The following is a 23,766-nucleotide window of genomic DNA, read 5'->3' on the forward strand; positions in this document are numbered from 1 at the left end:
TAATCAAGTTAAGGATGCTTCCTGAATATTAGGAAGATGGTGAGAAAACACCATCTTTATTTTATTTAGCTGTTTTTGATGCTTTTCAATTCTGACTTTATTTAGCTGTTTTTAATGTGTTTCAATTCTGGCCCCCTATTGACTGTATCATGGAGTTGTTGGGAAATAAAATTCAGAACTACGAAGAGATGTCATAAGATTAGGTGGAACTAAGATTAGGGCTTCTGATTTCTAGATAAAAATACTGCACTTTCCTGTACACCACCTATATTAGCAGTGTTTACCCACAAAGAAACCAAATTCATAGTCATCAGTAATAGTGACTTTTTTTACCCCCAGTGAAGTTCCCTGGTATGAAATCAATTTGTATACGTGTCTTATGACATGATGTTGGTAATCACAACGCTTATACTGCCTAAATGGTTATATAAGAGAATAACTTAGGGAGACCATTCCATTGTTTGGGCTTTTTTTGTTCCTACTTTGCACAATGAAACCCATATTCTGGGACAAATTTCATTCAGGGACAGATGCCTGGATCTCTTTTCTGATAATCGTACTCAGACTATAGAAATCATTGTTAAACATGGAGATCATAGTTCACTCTCGTTCAGACTTCACAAATTGACACCAATTAGAAGGCAGGGAGTTGCTATTTTGGGGTTGCACTATTAAGATCCTTTCTCGCTTTCTAAAACATTACTTACAGAATTACTTGACAGAATTTAAATTTTCTGTCAAAATGGATGGGGGAAACCCACAGTTAATCATCAAGTTCTAAATATTGAGACATCATAACTAAACTCTTCAAGTGCAGGACTCTGACTCAGTCACCAAGTTTTAGTATGAGATTCATTATGGTATTTCATTTTCAACTCTCATCAACAATAACCAGTGTCATTCCTTCTTTCACTCCCGTTGAATGTTTGCAGTTTGCTGGGCAAATTCACCCATAAAAAGAAATTCTCCATAGCATCTGTCTCCTTATACAGAAGAAAGGTTCCCAGAGAAGCTTTATGCCTGGCCACTGAATGAGAGCTGTTTGAATAGTCACAGCTGCCTGTCACCTTGTACAATAGTCACGTTCTAACTGAAATTCATTGTCTGCTCCCAAATGAGTATCAGTGGAAAAGTCCCCATCAATGGCCACTTTGTAAAGTAGGTCTCCATGAAATACCACCATGGGGAGAAGCTGTTTTACATTTGAACATGTATTTGCCAAGCTCTTACATAATCAGTCTCTTGATAACTTTGGTGAGAATCCATAAGTATCACATATATTCCAGGTGAAGGTTTCCCTAAGCCACATGTGACTCTATTTTAAAAGAAATTCACAACCTTTTAAGTTACTCCACTTTGGCCACACCTTAGACTTTAAAGTGTTCCCCAAACATTACTGATTCTCATTTTAACAACACAACACAAGGTATTTGGAGCCCATGTTACTGTTGTTCTTATAATTTTAATCTCCTGTAGTTTTTGCTATTGGATTCTTACTACACAGTTTGTTCACAAATGAAAGTTTTATTTTTATACCACTAATCACAATCATGTTTATGGAATTAGAAACAAATGGAAAGAACCAAAATGAAACCGTGAACAACAAGCATCTACACCCAACAGATCCTTCTGGGGCAGTCGCCCGCACCCATGGCACAACTGCCCACCCGGAGGACCCTTCCCCGTGGTCAAAGGCAGGCAGGCATTTTGCCTTTGGAATTGTTTGGCCTTGGAAGTGGGTTAGTGCATCACAAAACTCCTATCATTTCATCTCTCACAAGTGGAAACAAGCACGCTTTGTGCGGTTGGTTTTCAGTCCTCGGTGCCTGGGGCCCAGTTCCTGCGGGGCCTAAGCCCTGGCCGTGCAGGCCTTTTGTCCCGTGTGAGGCCAGTCTGGCAGGTTCCTTAGCACCAGTGGGGGAGCAGAGCTCTCACCAGCGTTGTGAATTTTTGCAGCACATTTCCAGCCTTTCCCATTGTGTTTGCCAATGGTGCTGATATATTCCAGAGATTTTTCCACTTGCTTTAGCTTTACTACAGGAAGAACAGGTGTTTCTGCCCTCTCCTCATTTCTCAGAATTGCACACTGCCCAACCAGCTCTGCTCTGCCTGCTGGCACCAAATGTAGGGCAAATGGAGAAGGACTGCTGAGCTAATCTACTAGCTTCATCTCTCCCGAGGAGGTTTCCTGAACACTTATCAGATTTGGGTTCCAGAGGCTCATAACCTACCTCTCCAGTGAAGTATTTGGCAAGAGCCATGACCTTCAAAGTCCGCCATTTGTGGCTGGGTGTACAAAGAACGAAATCAACAAACTATTTATCACTCTACAGCCTTTGCTACACGTGGGACACACCACTCACACCATCGGGAAGCACTGGGTCATGGGAGAAGCAAGCAAGCTCATTTTGGGGGCCAACTACAGCTGAGGTGCTTCTCACCCATTGTCTTACTCCAGCCTCAAAACGGTCCTGGAGTGTAGGCATTATCATCTGTTTTCACAGAGAAGGCGACTGAACTTCAAGAGAAGTTTAGCAAACTTTCCACGGGTCACACACCTTCTCAGTGGCATGGCCCTGAAGCAGATTCAGCAGGAAGAAGGAATCGGCTGTTTTGGTATTCGGAGAAGGTAAAGTCTGTGATAAGGGCTGCCCACCAGAAGTGCCATGTTGGTCTGCTGACGGAGTGGGAAAGGGAAGTGGCTGAACTGAGCAGCTCACCCAAGGAGTTTCAGGGTCTCACAAGCTCATTTATTCATGCTAAGCTCAGATCCAACGTTTACTCCATGCCCTTGGAATTTCGCCTTGTCGACTGTATATTTTTAAGTGTCCCCACTAAGTCATGAATTCTTTGAGGAAGGCGATACTTGTGCCTCCCATGAACTGAGTGCTTCCTTGGTGCCAAGTGTTTTACATACTTTATCTGGTCTCATTCTCCCAGCAGCCCCTGGAATGTACGTCCTAGTGTCCTCCTTACACAGATGAGAAAGTAAGGCAGGAGAGGTGCCTAACTTGCTCCACACCCCTGAGAAGTCGGAGCTGAGATTTGTGCTTAGTCTGATTCCAATGAATGCTCTCATTTGCAAGGTGCACAAAAGACTCATCCTGAGGTCAATTTTCGAGTTCTTGGAAGACCCTAACCACTGATATTTAGAAATAGGAGAAAGGGGTCTGGCATTGAGGGCTTACTTCTAACTCAGTGGGACACCAACAAAGCTTCACACAACTGTAGTTATTACACAAGGCAGCAGGAGCTACTGCAAGATGTGATTGGAGGTCTTCACCTGTCCCAGATAGGTTTCCCCCACCTAGCTGCTAGTGACAGTTCCAGTGGTGAAGACGTTAGGTTGAACGATTAATATTAAAATGCAAATGCTGGGTCTGTTCATTTATTGAACTATGGTGGCCTGATGGTTTATCAAGTTCTTTAACACATTCTTATAAACGTTCAGGTCAGAGAAGGAATTTGACAGAGGAAAGCAGACAATAGAATGGGAGTGGGGACAAAAAAAGGACTTGAGGTTTATGTGGGGACATCTTAGTGTGGTAAGTGGAAGCAAAAGATAATTCCTTCTGAATGATAGTGGAAAAGAGATGAAAAAATGTGAACTTCTTCCTTAGGCCTTATATGATACCCTAGAGAACATATGCGTATTGGACTGTATGCGTAGTCATTAGTATCTGATGACCATGGACACCTGTGACATAGGTCAACACAAAGAGAGTTGGCTCCCTTATAAACTTGGAGTCCAGGCCTATACAGGTAATTAGCAAAATTCCATTTCTTTAGGCCACATGGACAGTGATTTAGTTAGAACTGATAAGAGCTGACAAGGATTTGGTTTCAAACCATCTGTCCTCTGTGATGATTTGAAACGTTAGTTTCTGATAGGTTTAACCCATTTACTGAATTTTGCAATTGGAAAGGCACTGTTAGGCTCTGAGGTAGAGTATACAAACGCGAACGCGAGTCAGCCCGTAAGCTTGCCCTCCGGCAGTTTACTACATAGTGGTGTTGATCAGTTTTAAGCATATGACTGACTAACACATGGAGATAAATAGAGTGATGGAGTAATGCCATGGAAAGAATGAGTGCATTCTAAAATTCATTATACTTTTAAGGCTCTGTCTGTTACATAAATGTTTCATTCTTTAAGTTCAATTCTAAAGTTCACCAGCTGAGTTCAGGTGTTCACTGGGTCAAATCTTAGATTTAGACCTGAGGCGAGTTTTTTACAGCGTCTCTAACACATTTTCTCCTCTATAAAATGGGAGTAGATCTGTTTCTAGTGAGCTATTATGTTGATAACAAGTTAATGTATGTAAAGAATTTAGTAATGCTTAGCACATAGGACGTACTCAAAACTTTTAGTCATTGCTGTTGTTATCACAGTGAACAAGGCTACATTTTTTTAAAGAATAAAAATAAATAAAATTCTCCTTTGGGTCACAGGTTTTGCCTTTCCTCACACTCCTCCCAAATCTTACCAGGCAGCTAGCTCCACTGACTGATTTTCAACTCCACTCCACCCATCCTTCAGACCATCCAACCCCTGCATTCCTTTCCTGCTGAGAGACTTCTGAGGCCCGTAATGACAGCGAGGCTTACTGAATGCAGGAGGGAGCCTGTATCTCCAACGTCCTAAAAGAGAGTGTGTGTAACATCCCTAGATGCCTTCAGAAGAGAGAGCCAGAGTGGGCTTAGGTCCTAGGACTTTTACCCTAATACTTAACAACTCCATCTGGCTGATTTGTAAATGCACCACTAAAAGCACATGCCCACCGACACCCAGAGGTAGGCATTTCATGTAACTTCATCTCCTCCTCTATACATGGCAAACAGACCATTCTCTGTAAAGACAGCCATTCACCCTTCAATAGCCACACTGAACAATGCATTTGAGTTTAGAGAGGAAGCTCCAGGATCAATAAGAATGAGATGTTTGTAGGACTGAGAGATCAGCAATAGATGCAGGTTCTGGCTTCACAGAGTCATAGCATCTCGGATGTGAAATAACTAAAAGAGGACATTAGCCCATAATCATATACAGGGTGTGTTTTTGATAATGACCTAATAAGAGTGATTGCCTGTGAGGGCAATGGGTGGCTGTGGGACAGGGAAGGGAAGGCGTGTTTTCATTGAATACTCTTTTGTACCTTGAATTTCAAACCATGTACAAAAGTAAACAGAAATGTAAAAGTCACAGATCTGAACAGTGTTATGGGTTCAGTGATGTCCTCTGAAAAGTAAAATCAGAAAAGTTTGCTAAAAGGAAAATGAAACTCAGCCAGTCAAAACCCCAATGAGGTGATGGAGTCACCCTAATGATCACATAGCTGACAGCACATTGCTCTGATCTTTGAATCACTTGGTTTTAGGACATGCCCACATTTGGTAGATATTCACCCTCACTTTCTGCTGAATATTTAGTCAAAACTGTCCAATAAAGGAGGAATTTATCTTATTGGTTTGAAGATGATTTTTTAAGAATTAATCCAGTAGTAGGATTCTGAGATATTGGGGATATTCAAAGACTTGAAGTGGCTTCCAAACTTTCTTTAATTAAGTGTTGTTGGATTGCAACCTTCCTAACTTAAATGAGATGAAGGTCTAAAGCAACTATAACTACAGTTCTCTTTTTCCTTAGTAGTTTTGAATTGGGAGGTTAAGGTCACCATAGGAGATATCTAACATGTACTGTACGACATTGAAAAGTAACATTTTTATTGAAAACCTAGCAGTGGAATGAACATATTGATGATGAGAGAAATTCAACATTTCCAATGAAGGCATGCCAATCGTTATAAACCCTACAGCACTTGCAGCAAAAAAAAAGCCTTCTACTTAATTGACATAACAAGTTAAAACTCAGCATAGGAGATGAATTACCACAACTCCTGCTTTTACTGTCATTGCTGAAGTATTCATTAACAGGGTTAAAAAACCTTAATGAGTGTCTTTGTATAAACCTCAGTTCTGTCCAACTTGCTGTTACTACCATTAGGCAGAGGAGAAGGTCTGTTTCTGTTCTGCTGATTATGAGAGAAGAATTTTCTGGAAGTAGATATGCAGTGAAAGGTAGAAAGATAACATGAACTATTGTGTTCCCCAGGCTTTTTTCACTTCTAATAATAAACCTCTGGGTCGAATCTTCAATGTTTTTAAAGCAAAAATGTGATAACAAATGAATTAATGACTCTTTTTGTTAGTTTCTAAGGGCCAGCCTCAAATGACCCTGGAGAGCAGCTAGAATTTGCTGCACGGCTACTGAATAACATCGATTTCTTCGGTCCTTTGAGAAGAGACAGGTAGGCGGGCACCACACAGAAACTAAAGTAATGGGCAGAAGAGGGGGTGAGGAGACGAGGGGGCATTTCATTGAATGTTCTCTGCTGTTGGCAACTTTGTCCAGCCAGCTCCCCAGGTGGGGTTCATCCTGCTACCAGGCAGATGGCAGGTGGTTTAGATGTGAGACATCCTGGAAAGGGGCTGCAGCACCCAGCCTCTAGATTATGCCATTTCCCCTCCAGACCCATTTCCTTGCCCCAAAGAAGTGCCTCCTAGTGGTGCTGTGTGGACTTTTTCAGGAGAAGCAAGTCTAAATCTGAAGGTAACAGCGTTAGTTATATAGGAGAGAGTGCAAAGGAGACAGATGGGAAGTGGCACAGCTCTGACGTGACCAAGAGCCTGGAGCTCTTCGGTCGCACTCAGGTCAGGTCCTGGCTTTGCTGCTCACCAGCTGTGTGATCCTGAGCAAATGACATCTTCATTTATAAAATAATAATAGTAATTAGAGGACTCACTCAAAGGGTGACTGGGAGGATTAGAGTTAAAATGTGAAATTCTAAAAACAACGCCTTGAGATAGTAAGTGCTCATTGAAAGCTTGCTACTATGGTGTTAGCACTTATACGGAGAAATCCACCAACTGCAAAACACCGCGTGTAAACGTCCGACAGCAGGAAGGAAGGACTCAGGAAGCACAGCCGAAGCATTGGAATACTCAGAGAAGAGAGAAGCCAGCGATGGGAAAGGGACATTTTCAGCACTTAGGAAAAGCATGGTAATCAAAAAACACAAAACCCATAGGAATGGTCTTAGGAGACAGGATGAACTGTTTATGGTTAGGAGTCAAAAAGCAGCAAACAGTTATGTTGCCTTGGACAGGAATTCAGTCTTTTTGCTTAAACAAGTTAAGGTCAAAGTCCCTCATGTTTCCAAACAACACCTGAGGTGGTTCCATTTCGGTTCACAACCAGCGGCTGCAGCCAGAAAGAGGCAGGAGAACGGTCTCAGCCAGGAGCAGGCCTGCTGTCCCTTGTATTGGCCCTGTCCATCTGAATGCCAAGCTGGTCCCCTTCAAACTGGCTCGGGATCCCAGCACTCGACCCCAGGCTACCACCCTGATGGCTCTGTCTTCGTCTCATGCTTTACTCCTGATCAGCCTCCCACGTTCTCCCTCTGCTTCCAGTCCACAGTCCCTTCTCCATACAGAAGCCCGAGCCACCTCTAAAATGCATGTAAAACACTTTACTCCCCTACTTAAAATTTATTTCCTTAGAACACCTAAAATCCTAACTGCATCCCACTACCTCCAGGCTGCTTTCCTGCCCGACACTCCCCCTCCCTGCGTAGGGACCGACCACACTGTTCCGCTTCCTGTTCTCCGAACATGTGAAACCGTTTCCAACCTCAGGGCTTTTGCTCTTGCTGTTCCCTCTGCCTGGCACTCTCTTCCTGGTCTTTGAGTGGCTTTCTCTTTAAAATGCGTGTGCTAGCTCCTCAGAGAGAGCAACTCTTGTACGCCTATTTAAAGCAGCCCTCATTAAACTCTATTCCCTTCACCTCGCTTAATTATTTTTTAGCACTAACTCACTCAGTTTTATTTATTTGTTACTTAATGAGGATGTCTCCTCTCACTGGCATGCAGACTCCACGGCAGCAGTAACATCGCCACTCCAGCTCCCCTCACGCTCCCGGCACATAGCAGACCCTCCATAAATAAGAGCCGAGTGAATCAAAACTGTCAATGCCCAAGATGTGTGGCCCACAGCAGACTTCTGTCCGTCTCCTCCCTGCAATCTCCTGAACAGTTTCATACCTCCTCTTAATCCTGTCATCTCAGAACTCCAGAAAAGTACGGTGGTACATTGTCCCCTCCCTCCCAATGCGGTAGAAAAACTTGGCCGTTTTTGGTAATAATACAACTTTCTGAGAAAGGCTGGGGCCTTAGACGTAACTGGACCCTGGATAATTATTCTCAGGTTGATCCTGGAATGATTTTCCATAACCCAGCTTCTTCTATATTTGGGGTGACTTGTAATTGGCCCTTTCCAAACCAAAATTCATGACTCCCCGAAGCCCAGTCTGATGCTGAAAAGCCTCTGCAACCCGACCCATTTCCTGGGACTGAGAGGGTTTTATACAACTGAGTTTTCTGGGCCAGATCACCTCGTCAATTCTACCCAATGACAGTCCCCGGAGAATACAGCTTTAATTATATTTTTAATAAGGGTGTGAACAGGAATGAAGTTAATTGGCTTTAAACTGTCTGAGACAGGAAAGCAAGTATTGGTTAACTAAAGATCAACATAGCAACTGGGAAATTTAATGCATGGGTGGCAGGGAAGCTTCATCGTTATCTCTCAATCTCATAATTATCAAGTTTCTGGCAACCTGATTTCCAAACTGCACATACATGAATTTTAGTCACGGCTCTACAGGGCCCCTCTGAGTGTGGATTAGATTATATAGATAGAAAACAATATTATGTTAGAAATCATGCTTTCGAAAGAGGAGAAGGACAGTGTTGCTACCCACAAAAAACATGGTGTGGATGCTTCTCTGGGGCCCATGCTACCCAAAGCAAGAAGTAGAAACAAGGAATGAAGATTTGGGTCCTAGCTGAGCCGTACGTTCAGCTCTTACTGATGCCCTGTGCAGTCACCTGAAGAACTGTAAATAAATACGATGCCCTGGGTGCGTTCTGAGAACCTTTACTCAAGGGGTCTGTGGATGGGGCCTGGGCAGCCGTGTTTTTTAAAGCTCCCAAGATGATTCTCACATGCAATCAGCGTTGAGGCTTGCTTTTTTGATATAGCTAAAGATACCGAAAATTGTTCTTAAATCAGTAATAGATTTTGAGACGAGAAAAAGAAAATGACCATTTTGGGATGGCAGAAAATTGACCTATCTTTTCATCCAAAAGAGGCTGCAGTGCCAAGACTCTAGCTTTTTTCCTGCTACCCTTCATAAAGATCTCCCAGCCTCACCACTGGCAATAAACCCAGAACAAGACATACGGTACAAAGAATTCTTTTAAAACGCAGCTGTAAAAATTGCTAGGCTTTCTTCTCTCTCTTTTTTTTCCCTTTCTTTTTTCAGGTGCATAACAAAAGTCAATATTCAGTGAATAGAAGCTTTGGAAAAGAGGAATCAGAATCGCTAGAAAGCGCTGGGGCCAGGGGGCCTTCATGTCCCAGAGGTGGGAGTGGATGAGCTGTGAGTGTGCACGACCAAGCTTTCACTCGAATGGAAGCTCACTAGGGTCCACGCAGGCTCCTGGGACCCCGTGGCTGCCTGCAGAGGGGCCGCTAACGCTCATCACATTGTTGGCAGCTCAGCCAGACTAGTCGTCTTTTACCTACTGGTCCACATCACTAATTCATTCATTGAAAAAATAACATTGCCAGGTACAGAGTATTCTGTAACAGGAGACTGGGCAAACTTTCTTCGGGAGCCAAATAAGATTAAGTGGAATTCAATGGCTGAGAATTCTGCTCTCACCTTTGTTCCCAGCACGCTCAAGGCCCAAGGCAACTAATTAAACTCCATTTCCTAATTTGTAAAATGGGAAAAGTGTGGGGAGATCACAGATTGTAATGAAATAGCTATTGTAATGTTGGCACTAATGGGCGCCTTTTGCAGTGATTACACAAAGTCTGGTCAATAGGAGCAGCTGTGAGATACCAACTGCCCCATCCTTAGCTCAGGTTCACCGCAGGGCACCCCAGAAGTACACAGCATATGGGAATTGGCAGCTGGTTACACCTTTTATTTACAACATCCCAGTTCACGGAATCACTACAAACAACGTATCTGTGAGTGAAAACGACTACAGAGAAATATATTTGTATATAAAATTTCTACAAAGTAAAGACCACACATCTTGATTGTCCATCAAATGCTCTTTAAAATAGTACCCTTTTAATTTTATTTCCCATGGTATTATCTAAAGACCTGGTGTTTTTGCTCAGGGATTTTCAACTCTGGCTTCACACTGGAATACTCTGACACGCATGCCCCACCCCTAACCTGATTAAATGAAAACGCTGGAGATGGGGCGAGGGCATCAGTCGTTTTTAAAAGCTTCCCCGTGATTCCAACTGTTCTCTTTCAGATCACCAAACACTCCGCACACGTTTCCGCCTCCACGCCACGTGTGCTTTTCTCTTTACTCCGAGCACCTTCTCTTCCTGTCTCCACGTCGGCATTTGATGGCCTCACATCCTCAGTGGCCATCTCTCGCCTTGTCTTTCTCACTGTACTTTAGGGCTTAGGGCACACTGCCCTCCAGCATCTCCAGATTCTAAATGTATCATTTATGTAACATTGGCTGCCGTCCTACATTGCTCCTGATGTCTTATGTTTATGCCGTTTTCCCAACGAGGTAACATGCTCCTCCAGAACAAGGACCCGGTTATTTTCCCCATGGCGTCTGGCACTGATTTCTTGGCTTAGACGATGCTGAAAAATGTGTGTTACTGTTGATGTAGATACATCAAAATCCATTCCTATCAGCTTCTTAGTGCCATTTCCCTCCAGACTTAGGTTTCAAGTGGAAATGAACAAACGCGACTTTGTATGTCTCAAAGAGCATCTTGTACAGCTTTTCTGCTCTAGCCATGGGAAGGAAACTTTTCCCTGCAGGCAAATGTCTACAGAAGCCATTGGTCCTCAGGTTATCAGGGGTAGCCATGGCCCACATCTTTACAGCACATTTCTCCATTAGCATTTGATGTGGCATTATCTCATCAATTCCAAACTCACTACAGCACTGTTGGCGAAGGCGGGTGAGGGCAACTCACTAACCAAACCAGTGGACAAAAGTAGAATCCAGGCCTCTGATATCCCAGGCCAGAGGCTTCCTCTCACAATACCGGAATCTGATTACTTTCCCCTTTGGAAGAAATAAAACTGCAGGAACAAATCAGATCTTTACTGACATCCTCAAGGGCCACTTTAGCTAATGGACAAAAGAAACCCAAATGGCCTTCTGTGATGTCCTCAGAGCAACCCTTCTGGAAATTGAGGCTGAGTCGTATTCAAAGTGTTTTAAGCAAAAGGAGAGAGGAAGAAACATTTGTCACCACAGTGAGATGACTTATTTCAGGAAATTTGCACACAAACAAGAAGCCCGGGCTGACTCCTAGTCTGACTTTACGAAGTGCCATGAATGACAGAAGCATTGTCCTGGGAAATGATTTGAAGTAAAAACTGTAAATGGGCAAAGGACCTAAACAGACACTTCTCCAAAGAGGACATGCAGTTGGCTAAGAGCATATGAAAAAATGCTCAACGTCGCTAATCATCAGAGAGATGCAAATTAAAACCACAATGAGGTATCATTTCACACTTGTCAGAATGGCTGCCATCAACAAATTAACAAAAGACAGGTGTTGACCAGGGTGTGGAGACATAGAAGCATGGAACAGGCTGAGGGATGTCAGAGGGGAGTGGGTGGGGAGAGATTACTCAAAGAACTTACATGCTTATAAGCCCAACCCATGGACACAGACGTTGGTATGGGGAAGTCCTGGGGGGGGGGGGGGATGTGGGGTGGAGGAGATCAATAGGGGGACATCTGTAATATTTTCAACAAGAGTCAAATAAACAAACAAATAAAAATAATAAAAAGATAAAGTAAAAACTGTAAACCCAGATTCCAAATGACCCTTTGGTCATAGGATGTCTGAAAGTCTCTTGCAATTTGCCTGAGTAAGAGGTTGGGAGATGACGAATGGAACTACAGGGTCTATTTCATCAGATCCAACAGTGACATGATAAAGTGGGCTGCAAATTATCACCTGCCCAGCAGAAGAATGAGCTCAGGGGTGGGCGTAGAGAGGCCTCTTTTTCTTTGTTTCCTGCTTCACCGAATAACTGAATTTGGGAACAGACTTGAGATGAAGTCTTGAGTCAAGAACAGAGGAACAGTTATGTTAGGAAGAAGGAAGAAAAATTTCTTACCATATCTTTGTCAAATTATTATTCTATAGCAGTGCTGTTCAGTGGAAATATAATGTGAGCTGCAAGTGTGATTTAAATTTATCTATCCACATTAAAAATATTAAAAGGTAACAGATGAAATTATTTTTAATATATTTCATCTAAACCAATACATCGAAAATATAATCATTCTAACATGTAATCAATATGAAAATTGATGAGATTTTGGGGGGTATTTGTTCTTTGAAATCTAAGGTGTATTTTATTCTTTTGGCACATCTCAATCTGGACTAGTCACATTTCAAGTACCTGATAGCCACTTGTGGCTAATGCTCCATATTGCACAGCACGGGTTTAGACACACTAATGAATCTGGGACAGCAGATAGAAATCATTGTCCAAATTTAGCTACCTAACATACGTTTGATATTTTCATTTTCTCCTAGAAGAGATTATTTTGAAGGCCACATGCTGCTAAATTAGCAAAAAGTTTTGGGCTTTGGAGCAAAACAGACTATGGGGTTCAAATACTAGCTTTGCAACTGTGGGCTAGCTGTCTATTCTCCAGGAGTCTTAGTTTTTTTCAGCTATTAAATCAGGACAAAAGTAGCTACCTCACCAGATTGTTGAGGAGATTAAATAAGTGTAAAGTATACAGCACAGCTTAGAATCGTATAATAGGCACTGAAACAATAATTTCCCCCATATAAAACCCTACTTGATTTTTAAGGGGCCATTTCATTGTATTTGAGGCTCTACTGCTTCATGTGTTATACTTCTGGATTTTTCCTTTGAGGTTTCTTCTGCTAAAGCAGCCCTTTCCCCAGACCTTCATGGCTTGGTCCCCTCTTATCATGCAAGTTTAAGTTTAAGGGTGAACATAAAGTTCTTATGGAAAATTTCTCTGGCTGCCTTATTTAAAGTTGCCTCAAAAGACCTGGTACACTCTAGTCCCCAGCCTCTCTTTACTTTCTTCATAACATTTATCAACATCTGAGTTATCTTATTTACATATTTGTTCCCTGCCTCTCATCTGTCACTCTCTTTAGCATAGAAGCTTCACAAGAGCCAGGACCTTGTCTCTCTTGTTCAGAGCTCAGCAAGTATTTGATGAATGAATGAATGAATGAATGAGTGAATGAATGAATGCTTAACCCAGGGAGGTAAATGTAAATGGTGCCCTGACTCTAAAGGTAGGAGAAAATGGAACTTCCATACCTCTTTTTAACCTAAAAAGATTGCCCAGGAAGTCAGTGGCCCAGAGCCAACCTCACCTGCCAAGGTCTGGTATTTGGTATCTTTAGTCTAACAGCAGGACATGGGAAGGGTAAGGAAAATTAATCTCTACAAGTGATTTTATTGTTGCTGTCTATAAATATGTGTCACATGCAAAGTGTATGTTCATGCCACTTAAAGCCATCCAGAAGGTTTAGTTTTCCTGCTCTTTAAAAGAAGAACTGGAATCCAGTTGGGACGATGCAACTTTCTGATACAGGGAGCTTGGCAGCACTGGGAGAAAGAGTGAGTGACAAAGTCAGACAGACCTGGGTGTGGACCCCAGCTCTTGCCTTTACCAGCTATGCAGACTGGCCCAGTTATGTAAATTTTTATAAGCCTCAGTTTCTTTATCTGTAAAGGTTTAAATGATAATTTATACCCTGCAATGTTGATATAAAAATCATTGAGGTTATGTAGGAAAGCACTTAGTATAGCTCGAAGGCTCGATGAGTGGTAGGTATCAACTTTTATCATCTCTGCATGCAAGAATGCCCTGCCAGGTTATACTGATCAATCTTTCGAATGGGTACTTCGAGGGTACCCCATTTCCTTTTAAGGTTGTGATATTTCTTTCCCATATTTCCATGTCATCCAACTTCTCACAACTGAGGGACCAAGATCAAGGGTGGGGGAGGTGAGGGGAGAGAGGGGAAGTTAAATTGGCTAAATCTGTGCCAAGCTTTGAAAGATGACAGTGGAGACATTTCTCTCTACAGAGATAGTTTCTGGTGTATCTGGAGATGGATGCAGCCAGGAGATCTCTCCAGTTTCCATGCCCAGCTCTTTATAGCTATAGGCAAAGATCTAGCTGTTTTGTATTCAAGATTATGGACCAAAAGAAAGCTGAGGAAAGCGGTTAAGAATTCATGCCAGTCTGGACAGATTTCACTTGCGGGCAACACACGGTGCTCTACTTGAGGACGGTGAAGCAGTAAGCCGACTGACTGCGCGCTGAACCCACCACTCATGTATGAGAATATTCAGACCAGAACGGACTGCACTCATTTTTCTACTGGCATAAGCCCTGTAGCAGAGAGAGTGCCCTAAAAAGCAGGAAACTATTTAACACTTACCACCTTACATTAACATTAACAATAGCAGTTTTTCGTTGACTATAGACCAGACATTATATAAATACTACTTCCGTTCTCCTGACAACAGTGCAAGAAAGGCAGTATTGTTCCCCATTTTACAGACAGAAAAAGTGAGGCTCAGAGGAGTAACTTACTGAAGTGTGGGAGCCAAGACTGGAAGCCCAGTCTGTTGGGCTGCAAAGGTCCGAGTGTCCTCTGCTATACCTTGCTGGCACTCCCAGCGGCAGACCCGAGTCCCTAGTCCCTTAAAGGCAAAGTGCAGAGATCCAAAAGAACACCATTTACTGTTTCTACAACGCCCCGGGGAGCAAATGGCACTTCAGTTCAAAGCCAAGCCTTGGCCCCACTGCCTGACACCCCACTGGGTGACCTGAAGAGCTTTCTTTGAGACAGACAGTGACCCTCCACAGGTGGCTCTCCAGGGCTGTCTGTAGGACTGGAGACTCCAAGGGTGAGGAGCACACTTAGAGAAGTCATTAAAAGAGTTTGTGGGGAGGGTTCCCCAGGAGGCAGAGATGGGTGAAGCCCTTAGGAAACAGTGTCCCTGGAGCTCAGAAGGAGGGCTTTCACCTTCAGCAACGTGGCTGACTCCAGACCCGGCTGTCGATGATTCCCAGGGCCAGCCCAGCAGCCAGCAGAAGCTGCCCGGTTGGCCTTAAGGGAAGGCTTCCTTTAGACACAGAATTTTCACCTGGGGCCCGGGCAGGGTGACCAGGGAGCGTCTATGAAGCATCAGGGGTTGCCTACAAATTTTTACGTACTTTCTTAAGAACATTCCCCCTACACCTACTGCTGAAGAAGACTCAGAGCTAGTTCTAAAAAGAGCCCTCCAATTTTAAAGAACCACTAAAATTAAAATTTCCCCATGTGCTTTTTCCTTGCACTTCTACCTACACACACACATGCACGTGTATAATAGTTAATGGGATATATATATTATATATGGAGTAATTAATTTCTTAACTATTGCAAAGAAATCTGAGGCCCAGAGAAGAGAAGCGTCTTGCCCAAGCTTGCAAGCCGGGGACAGGGCTCGGACCAGCAGCACTGGGTTGACCAAGAAGCACCTTTGCCCGCCAACCTGGCGAATGAAGACAAACGAGCCCCCCCAGACTGATAATAACGCCCAGCAACCTTTTCCAGCCCCGTCACGGGAACCCCTAGACGGCCTGTCATGAGGGCAGGCGGGCTGCTTCCCCGGGATGCTGGCAGAGCCACTAAAAGGCTATTTTCCTACTCAAAGAACTAGGGCTCCGGCCCTCGCACCTCGCTCTGGCTCCCCCTGTTCCCGGAGTTTGCCCGACTTCCCCTCGGGCTGGAATTCCTGTGCCCCTCAACCCGCCTCCCTGTGCTCGGGGTACGGGGCAGCCGGGAGTAGCCGACCTGCCCCCCCGCCCCCTCGCTGCCTTTGGGGGGCGGCCAGGTAGCCCTAACTTTCCCCACCGGACAGGGGAGGCGGCGGGGGCGGCGGCGGCGGCGGCTGGAAATCCCTGAGTCCGCCCACGGTGGGCGCATCACCTGTCCGAGCCCCTTCTCCATCCCATTATTTTTTATTTTAATTTTTTTTTTCCACTCTGACGCCAATCGTTTACATTCTGAGAATGCCACGGCCACGCCAAGACTCCCTCTCAAAGGTGCACCCGGGGATGCTTCGGAGCAAGGCGAGCCCGTGCCGTTGCAAGCGCTGGGGAAGGGGGCAGCATTTCCAGGTCCTCGGAGAAGGGACCTAAACGCCGACGGCGGTCAACGCCGAGCTGGAGGCTGCGGCGGACCCAGGCCACCCAAATACATTCGATTACAAATAAATAAATAAAAAGTCCCGGCTTTCCCAGCCCCTCCGCCGGCGGCTGCCTTCCAGGCTTCCGCTGAGCAGCCCGCGGCCGCCCTCGCGCCCCTCCCGGGCTCGGCCTCGAACCCGCGGCCCCGGCGCCGACCGGCCCGCGCCGGTCGCGCTCGGGAGCCCCGGCTACTCACTTTTGTCGGGGCGCAAAGTCCGCCAGATCCGCCGCGAGCGCTTCCTGCAGGAGACCGCGGAGTCGGCGGCGCGCGGCTGCTCCTGCAACAGCCAGGAAAGCCCAGGGCGAGCGGGCGGAGCGGGGAGACCGCGCGGGGCGCGGGGCGGGGGCGCGGGGCGCGGGCGCGGCGGGGGCGGCCCTCGCGCAGGAGGCGCCGCCAGGGGACCGTAGCTCCTGCCCCGCGGTGCGCAGCCGGGTGGCCTTGCGAGTAGCAGCTCCCCACGGTGCACTTGTTCAGTCTTTCTTCATAAGGGGAGGAGTCACTGTTGCAACATTTATGTTCCTTGCTGGAGGCAAAACAGTGATTTTCTTCAGCATCCAGAACGTCCAGAGCCTGCCAGTTTTAAAAGGTGAGGGGGGGAGGCGGGGAGGCGGGGAGGCGGGGAGGGAGGGGGTGGGGGGAGCCGGGGTGCAGCGAAGATATAACGGATTCTCCCCAGCTTGGTGTTGCGGGATCAGGGCCACCCACCTTCCACTGACACGGAACCAGAAAACAGACAAGACAAACAATAATAACAACGGCTTAATAAATTCAGTGACCTCAAAGGTGATATTTCCCCTGGCAGCCAAAATGTGGGGTGCCTCGTGTTAAATTTTTTAAAAAAAATATTTCTGAATAACTTCGAACAGTAGCTTTGGGGGTGGGGGTGTGGGGGCCTCCAGGGATTTGAATCTCACCTTTGCTGAGAAGGCAGGCTCAGAGTGAAAGGGGCAAAAGAAAAGTCAGTCACCCAAGGAAGTTTTGCTTTCTTTTTTGATACCCCAAGGCCCAAACTTCCAGGGTGCTGTGTTTGTTTTCTCTGCCACATGAGTATAACACAGAAACACTGGTAGTGCTTAACTAATGTTTTCCACGGACATAGAATTTATATTTTCTAATAGGGCTGTATGTGGTCCTTTTTTTTCTTTTTGGACACGCACAACCACCACCTTTTCTCTCCCAAAAGAAAAATACGGAAACAAATAGCAGCAGCTGCCTGAATCAAAGTTATCCCTCAATGAGTAAGTTGCTGGTGTCTGTCTGACGTCATGAATGTTGCACTCGATTGTTCCATAGCTCAGAGGGGCACCAAGAAAAATATTTTAAACGAAGGCTATTGAGTTTGTTGACCCCGAGAAGAAATGCAATTATCAAGAAGGACTGCTTGTGCTTAATTGGGCTCAAATTCATAATCAGAGTCCACTGCTGACAGGGGACTTCTTCGGCTGAACTTCGGGGGAAAACCACAGCCGGAGCTGCCAGCCTCCCACACTGAGCTCCAGCAGGCTGAGCCCACCCTTATGACGCAGTTCCGGGAATTCTCTTTCAACCTATGGGCTGAGACCCGCTCCATCCAATCAGAGTTGCACAGCTGTAGCCTTATTGCATCTTCACTGGCCATTCAGAGCAGTTCCATAATGGCCAATCAGAACGTATGATTCTGACCAATCAGGACAGAGGACAGTGCTGTTTGGCCCAATCAGACTGCAAATTGGGATTCCCGGTTACATCAATATGGACCAATCAGGGATGGGGAAGGAACTTGCTCCACAAAAGCGTGCCCTCCCTTGGTCTTGCAGAAGCGCCCTTTCCCTTTTCTTCGGAGGCTGCATCTCCTTGGGTCTGCAAACTGTTCATCTGAGTCAAGTGTCTCCTTTTACTGCACCCCGGATTGGGGACACCTGTTGGCATTGGGATTGGTGGCAGCAAACTTTTGTTGACAGGTTTCAACCAAAATGTTATTGAAATGCTGGGCCTTCCCCCTTTGATTGATTGCCTCTCTGGAATAACTGGCAAATTGACATTCAGTAGCAGCCACTTGCCAAGACTCGGAAGCCATTAAAAATCCCAGGGTGCTCTGGTGATCTTTTTGGACTGGAAGCTCAGTCACCTGCACAAGCATGATCACCTGATGCCTTCTATTCAATAACATAGCCTTATACAGTTAAACCGCAGACTCCACCTGCTCTTCTTAGCTAATGTAAGATGCTTCTTTCATGTACGTTCGTTCATGGGTGGCCACGAAGGATACAACCCCTTTTAATTTTCAAAACTCCTGGGTGACATGGGATCTTCAGTGGAAGAATAGTTCCATATGATTTTTGCAAGGCAAAGGGTCATTCCATTTTTTGGATTTGTTCTAATCAGCAAGTTTAATAGCTGGTGGGAAAAAAAAACCACTCCAGGTAATTCTAGACTGTCAGCTCTTAGAAGGTAGGGGCCTTGCTTTTCCTCCATGTAGTTCCCAGTTAGTTGCAGATGAGAGGTTGGTTGTTGAGTGACTGACTAATCCACATCTCACTGGGAGAGAAGGGCAAGGCTGGCTTTCTGCTCTGTTGTGCAGCACACAGGACACAGGCGCTGTCACCAGGCCACCAGCATTCACTCTCAGTGAATTACGATGCTGCAGCTTTACTAAGATGACAAAGGAAGTCTGATGGTGAACCTCAACCTCTTTTCTCTGTCTCCCCGCCCCCCCAGCTGCTTTATCACTGCTTTCTTCTCTGCCTGTGAACACACTCAGGCCCCTTTACATGTGTTCCCTCCTTGTGTCTCTGACTTGTCATTGTCTCAGAGGATGTGTTCCTCCTTTTTTCCAAGCTATTCCTCCAGCTGAGTCCTGGCCCCAACCCTCCCTCTGCCCCCAGGACCTTGCTCCATTGCCAGAGGCAGGGGAAAGAGCTCAGCTCTTGGCATGGATTTTGGTCCTTACTATTACTCATTTGGCTTCCCGGAGCTTCACTTATCTCACAATAATTGGATGCAGTAATATATGCCTCAAAAATAATAGTAATGGCGATTCTTATTCACCAGTAAAGGGACTAATAATGGTGATAGCATATGTAAAATGCCTGACAAATAACAGAAAGTCTAGAAATATGAAGTTGCCTTTTTCCCTTCCCCTCTCCCCATGCATACTTAAGCCTTTCTGTCCCATGTGCTCCTTCGTCTCAGCCTATGATAGCTTCACATCTTCCTGGACCCTGCTAAGCCTTTTGGCAACTTTACAATTTAATTCACTCCTTTCTTCAGTGGGCAAACTTGGCGAAAGCATAATTAACACTCATCAGCTTCCCCCACTCAGTGGTACTTACCGTCACCTGAGGAGTGTTTCAAAGGTACCCAGTCTGGGTGTCACTTGCAAAGCTTGTAATTCGGGAGGCTTAGGGCGGGGTCCTGATTTCTCTGTTTCTACGAAGATGCGCAGGCAGGGTGGACAGGGCTTCCCAATCCCCTTTGCACCCAGCTCCCACCGCTGCTACTCACCCGCTGCTCTCTGGGCTGCGTCAGGCCAGGGTGTTCCGCACCCCTCACCCCTCCTCAGGAGGCCTCTTCCTTGGCGTTCAGCCCCTAGTTCTGTCACCTTCCCAGGCTGGGTTTCGCCAGGGCCCCTCTTCTTTCTCCTTCCTGAATGAGAACAGATTCATCACTGGTCCTTCATCTCTCTTCTCTGAGGACTATATTATTTTCACAAAAAAATAGAAAACAAAAGAAAATGCGAAAAATAACAAAAGTGTAAAAGATCACCCACAATCCCAACATGGTTTTAAAAAAATCTATGTCTATGAAGTAAAATATAATCCTCCCAAATCACACACATCCTCTGTCTCTCACTGAATTCAGTCTCCGGAGGGGACCACCTATAGCACCTATTCTTTCCCTGCACGTGCATAGTGATGTTTCTATATGCACATGCGTATATTTTAAAGCTAAAAATGAAATAATTTCTGTGATTTGTCTTTTTAAAGGTTAATGCAGTTATATGTTCTAGGTTACTAGCCATAGATGTAACCCATTCATTTTAATAGTGGCCTAGTTTGTATCTATTCTACTATTCTTCCATTGGTAGATCTTTGGTAATTTCAGTTTTTTGTTGTACAAAGTGCTGCCATGATTATCTTTGTGTGTAGCTTAGGATAGATACTTAAGTGGCATTGTTGGACCTAGGAGAGTGAGAAACAAAAATATGATAGATCACTGCCAAAATGCTCTTCAAAAATGTAGAAGAAAGACATAGAAATGAGATTACTGAGTCGTAGTGTGGGAACATTTAAAATTTTCATATACACCTCCAGATTCTTCCAGTGATATTTTCTCACATTCTTGCCAGCACTGGATTTTATCAAGCTAATTTTTCTCAGTCTGATATTCAAAATATTGTCTTCTTATTTTTCTAATTCACAGTCCCTTGACTTCTTGTGAGGTTGAATGCATAGCTTATTATTTAAAATTTTTCTTTTATGCTGTGGCTTTTGAACCTTGCCAATTTTTTTGTATGTTTATCTTTTTTAAAACTAATTTTTGAGTTCTCCTTTACTATTATATATATTAATACTTTGTTAAATATATTGTAAACATATCTCTCTGTCTTGTTTGTGTTTATGGACTATTTTACTGCTCAAAGTTTCTAGTTTCACCTAGTCAAATATATCAACTTTATTAAAGCTCTGGGTTTTCTGTATTGCTTCCTTGCACCTACTACTGTTAATAGTTTGTTTTTTTTAAAAAATAGATCTTTAATTATTTTAGGGATTGTTTTTCAATATTATATGAGGTAAAGAATTGAATTTTTTTTTTTTTTAATGCATAGTTAACTATCCTTCTACTTTTACTGAAAAATCTATGATTTCTCCACTGATCTAGTCTCACATGTCACACATTACATGTCAATATATGTTTATATCTATTCTGGACACCACTCTGTTTTGTTTGGCATGCCTACTTGTATGCCAAGATGCACAATTTTGATAACTGTACTATAAAATTTGTATAATACCCATTACTGCATGCCATCTAGTGAGTTCTTTCCTTTGTCAATTTTCTTGATAATTATGATATATTTATTTTTCCATAAAGTTTTAGAATCAATTAGTCCAAATTATAAACAAGATTTCTTTAGTATTATATTACATTTACATATTAACCTGGAAAAAATTGGTATCATTAAGGCATTAATTCTTCCTACGCAGGAAATATATCTCTGTGTTTATTTTGGCCTTTTAAGAACACCCTTCAACTTTTAACTTAATTTTATAATGTCATTATAATCTTATTGAACAATAATTTACTTAATCATACCATATTATGAACATATAGGTTCCCAAATTTTTTGCTTTTATAAACAATGTTACAATGAACAAATTTGTGGAACAATTTTGCCTTTCTGGAATTTATTTCCTTATTACTGTAGCTTTGTGATATAGTTAGAAATTAAAAGTGTGATGTCTCCAGCTTTGTTATTCTTGTTCAAAATTGATTAGCTATAGAAATTCTTTTGTGGTTCCATATGACTTATAGAACTAATTTCTATTTCTGTAAAAAATGCTTTTGGGATTTTGATGGAGATAGCATTAAATCTGTAGGTTGTTTTGAGTAGTATGGACACTTTAACAATAGTGAGTCTTCCAATCCATGAGCATTGGGTATCTCTCTATTTGTGTCTGCTTTCATTTCTTTCACCAATGTTTTGTTTGTTTATTTATTTATTTATTTATTTATTTATTTATTTATTTATTTATTTTTAATGTTTCTATCTGTATTTATAGTTGAAAGTATTACAAATGTCCCCCTTTTCCTCCCATTGATCCCCTCCACCCTGCATCCCCCCCTCCAGGCCTTCACCACACTATTGTCTGTGTCCATGGGTTATACATATATGCGCATAAGTTCTTAGGTTATTCTCTCTCCCCCCACCCCGCACCCTTGCCTTCCTTCCCACTGAGATTCATCAATCTGTTCCATGCTTCTATGTCTCTGGATCTATTTTGTTCATCGGTTTATTTTGTTCATTAGATCCCAATTTTGAATAAGATCATGTGATACTTGTCTTTCTGGCTTATTTCGCTTAGCATAATACTCTCCAGGTCCCACCATGCTGTCTCAAAGGGTAAGGGATCCTTCTTTTTAACAGCTCCATAGTATTCAAAGGTGTAAATGTCTGAGAAGATGTTTGATATGATTTAAATCTTCTTGAACTTGTAGAAATTTGTTTTGTGTCCTAACATGTGGTCTGTTTTTGAGAATGTCCCATGTGCCCTTGAGGAGAATGTATATTCTCCAGCTTTGGGGTGAAATGTTCTGTAAATGTCAATTAAATCCATCTGATCTAGTCTGTCATTTAGAGTCACTGTTTCCTTGTTTATTTTTTGTATGGAAGATCTATCCAGTAAAGTCAGTGGGGTGTTAAAGGCTCCTACTATGATTGTATTACTGTCAATTTCTCCTTTAAAGTCCTCCGGAAGTTTTGGGGGTTTTTGTTCCAGCCTGTGTGAGCCTTTTGTTCCGAGGTGAGACACTTTGTAGACAGCATTTGCATCATGTTTTCTTATCTATTCAGCTACCTTATGTCTTCTTTTGATTGGGATTTAATGCAATAAGGTTATTATTGACAGATACTTATCTAATGCCATCTTATTTCTTTATGCCTATGTTTCCTTTTCTTTCTATTTCAACTTCTTATTGCAGCAGTCCCTTTAACATTTCTTGCAATGCTGGTTTGGTGGTGATAAACTCCTTTAGCCTTTTTTTTTTTTTTTTGGTCTGGCAAGCTCTTTATTTCACCACCTATCTTGAATGATAGTCTTGTTGGATAGAGGAATCTTGGTTTCAGATCCATGCTTTTCATTACATTAAATACTTCACGCCATTCCCTTCTGGCCTGTAGAGTTTCTGATGAGAAATCAGCTGACAGCCGTATGGAGCAACTTTGTAGGTAACAGACTGCTTTTCTCTTGCTGCCTTTAAGATTCTTTGTCTTGAATTTTAGCATCTTAATTATGATGTGTCTGTGCGTGGGCCTCTTTGGATTCTTCTTGCTTGGGGCTCTCTGTGCCTGCCGAACTTGTGTGACTTTCTCCTTCACCAGGTTAGGGAAGTTTTCTGCCACTATTTCTTCAAACAGGTACTCTAACCCTTGCTTACTTTCTATATCTTCTGTACTCCTATGATGCAAATATTGTTATGTTGCATGTTGTCCCACAGCTCCCTTAAACTGTCCTCTAGTTTTTTAATTGTTTTTTTCTTTTTGGTTCTCTGATTGAGTGATTTTTTTGTACCCTGTCTTCTAATTCGCTGATCTGATCCTCAGCTTCCCCTAATCTGCTGTTTATTCCTTCCAATATATTTTTGTTTCTACTATGTCATTCTTAATTTCCTCCATAGTTTCTATCTCT

At 43.5% G+C, this 23,766-nt stretch overlaps 1 protein-coding gene across 1 annotated transcript in view; it reads right to left on the reverse strand.

Annotated features, from left to right (window-relative positions):
• The window catches only part of PRLR (prolactin receptor), a 130,874-nt gene extending 113,944 nt beyond the window's left edge, over positions 1-16,930 (reverse strand). Inside the window, exon 1 of the mRNA XM_081132505.1 lies at positions 16,574-16,930. The gene's annotated coding sequence lies outside the window, so the exon portion shown is untranslated. The remainder of the gene's footprint in view (positions 1-16,573) is intronic.
• Positions 16,931-23,766: the final 6,836 nt, after the last annotated feature.

This window comes from Miniopterus schreibersii (genome assembly GCF_964146895.1).
Source record: "Miniopterus schreibersii genome assembly, chromosome: 3".
In the NCBI taxonomy this organism is placed as follows: Eukaryota; Metazoa; Chordata; class Mammalia; order Chiroptera; family Miniopteridae; genus Miniopterus; species Miniopterus schreibersii.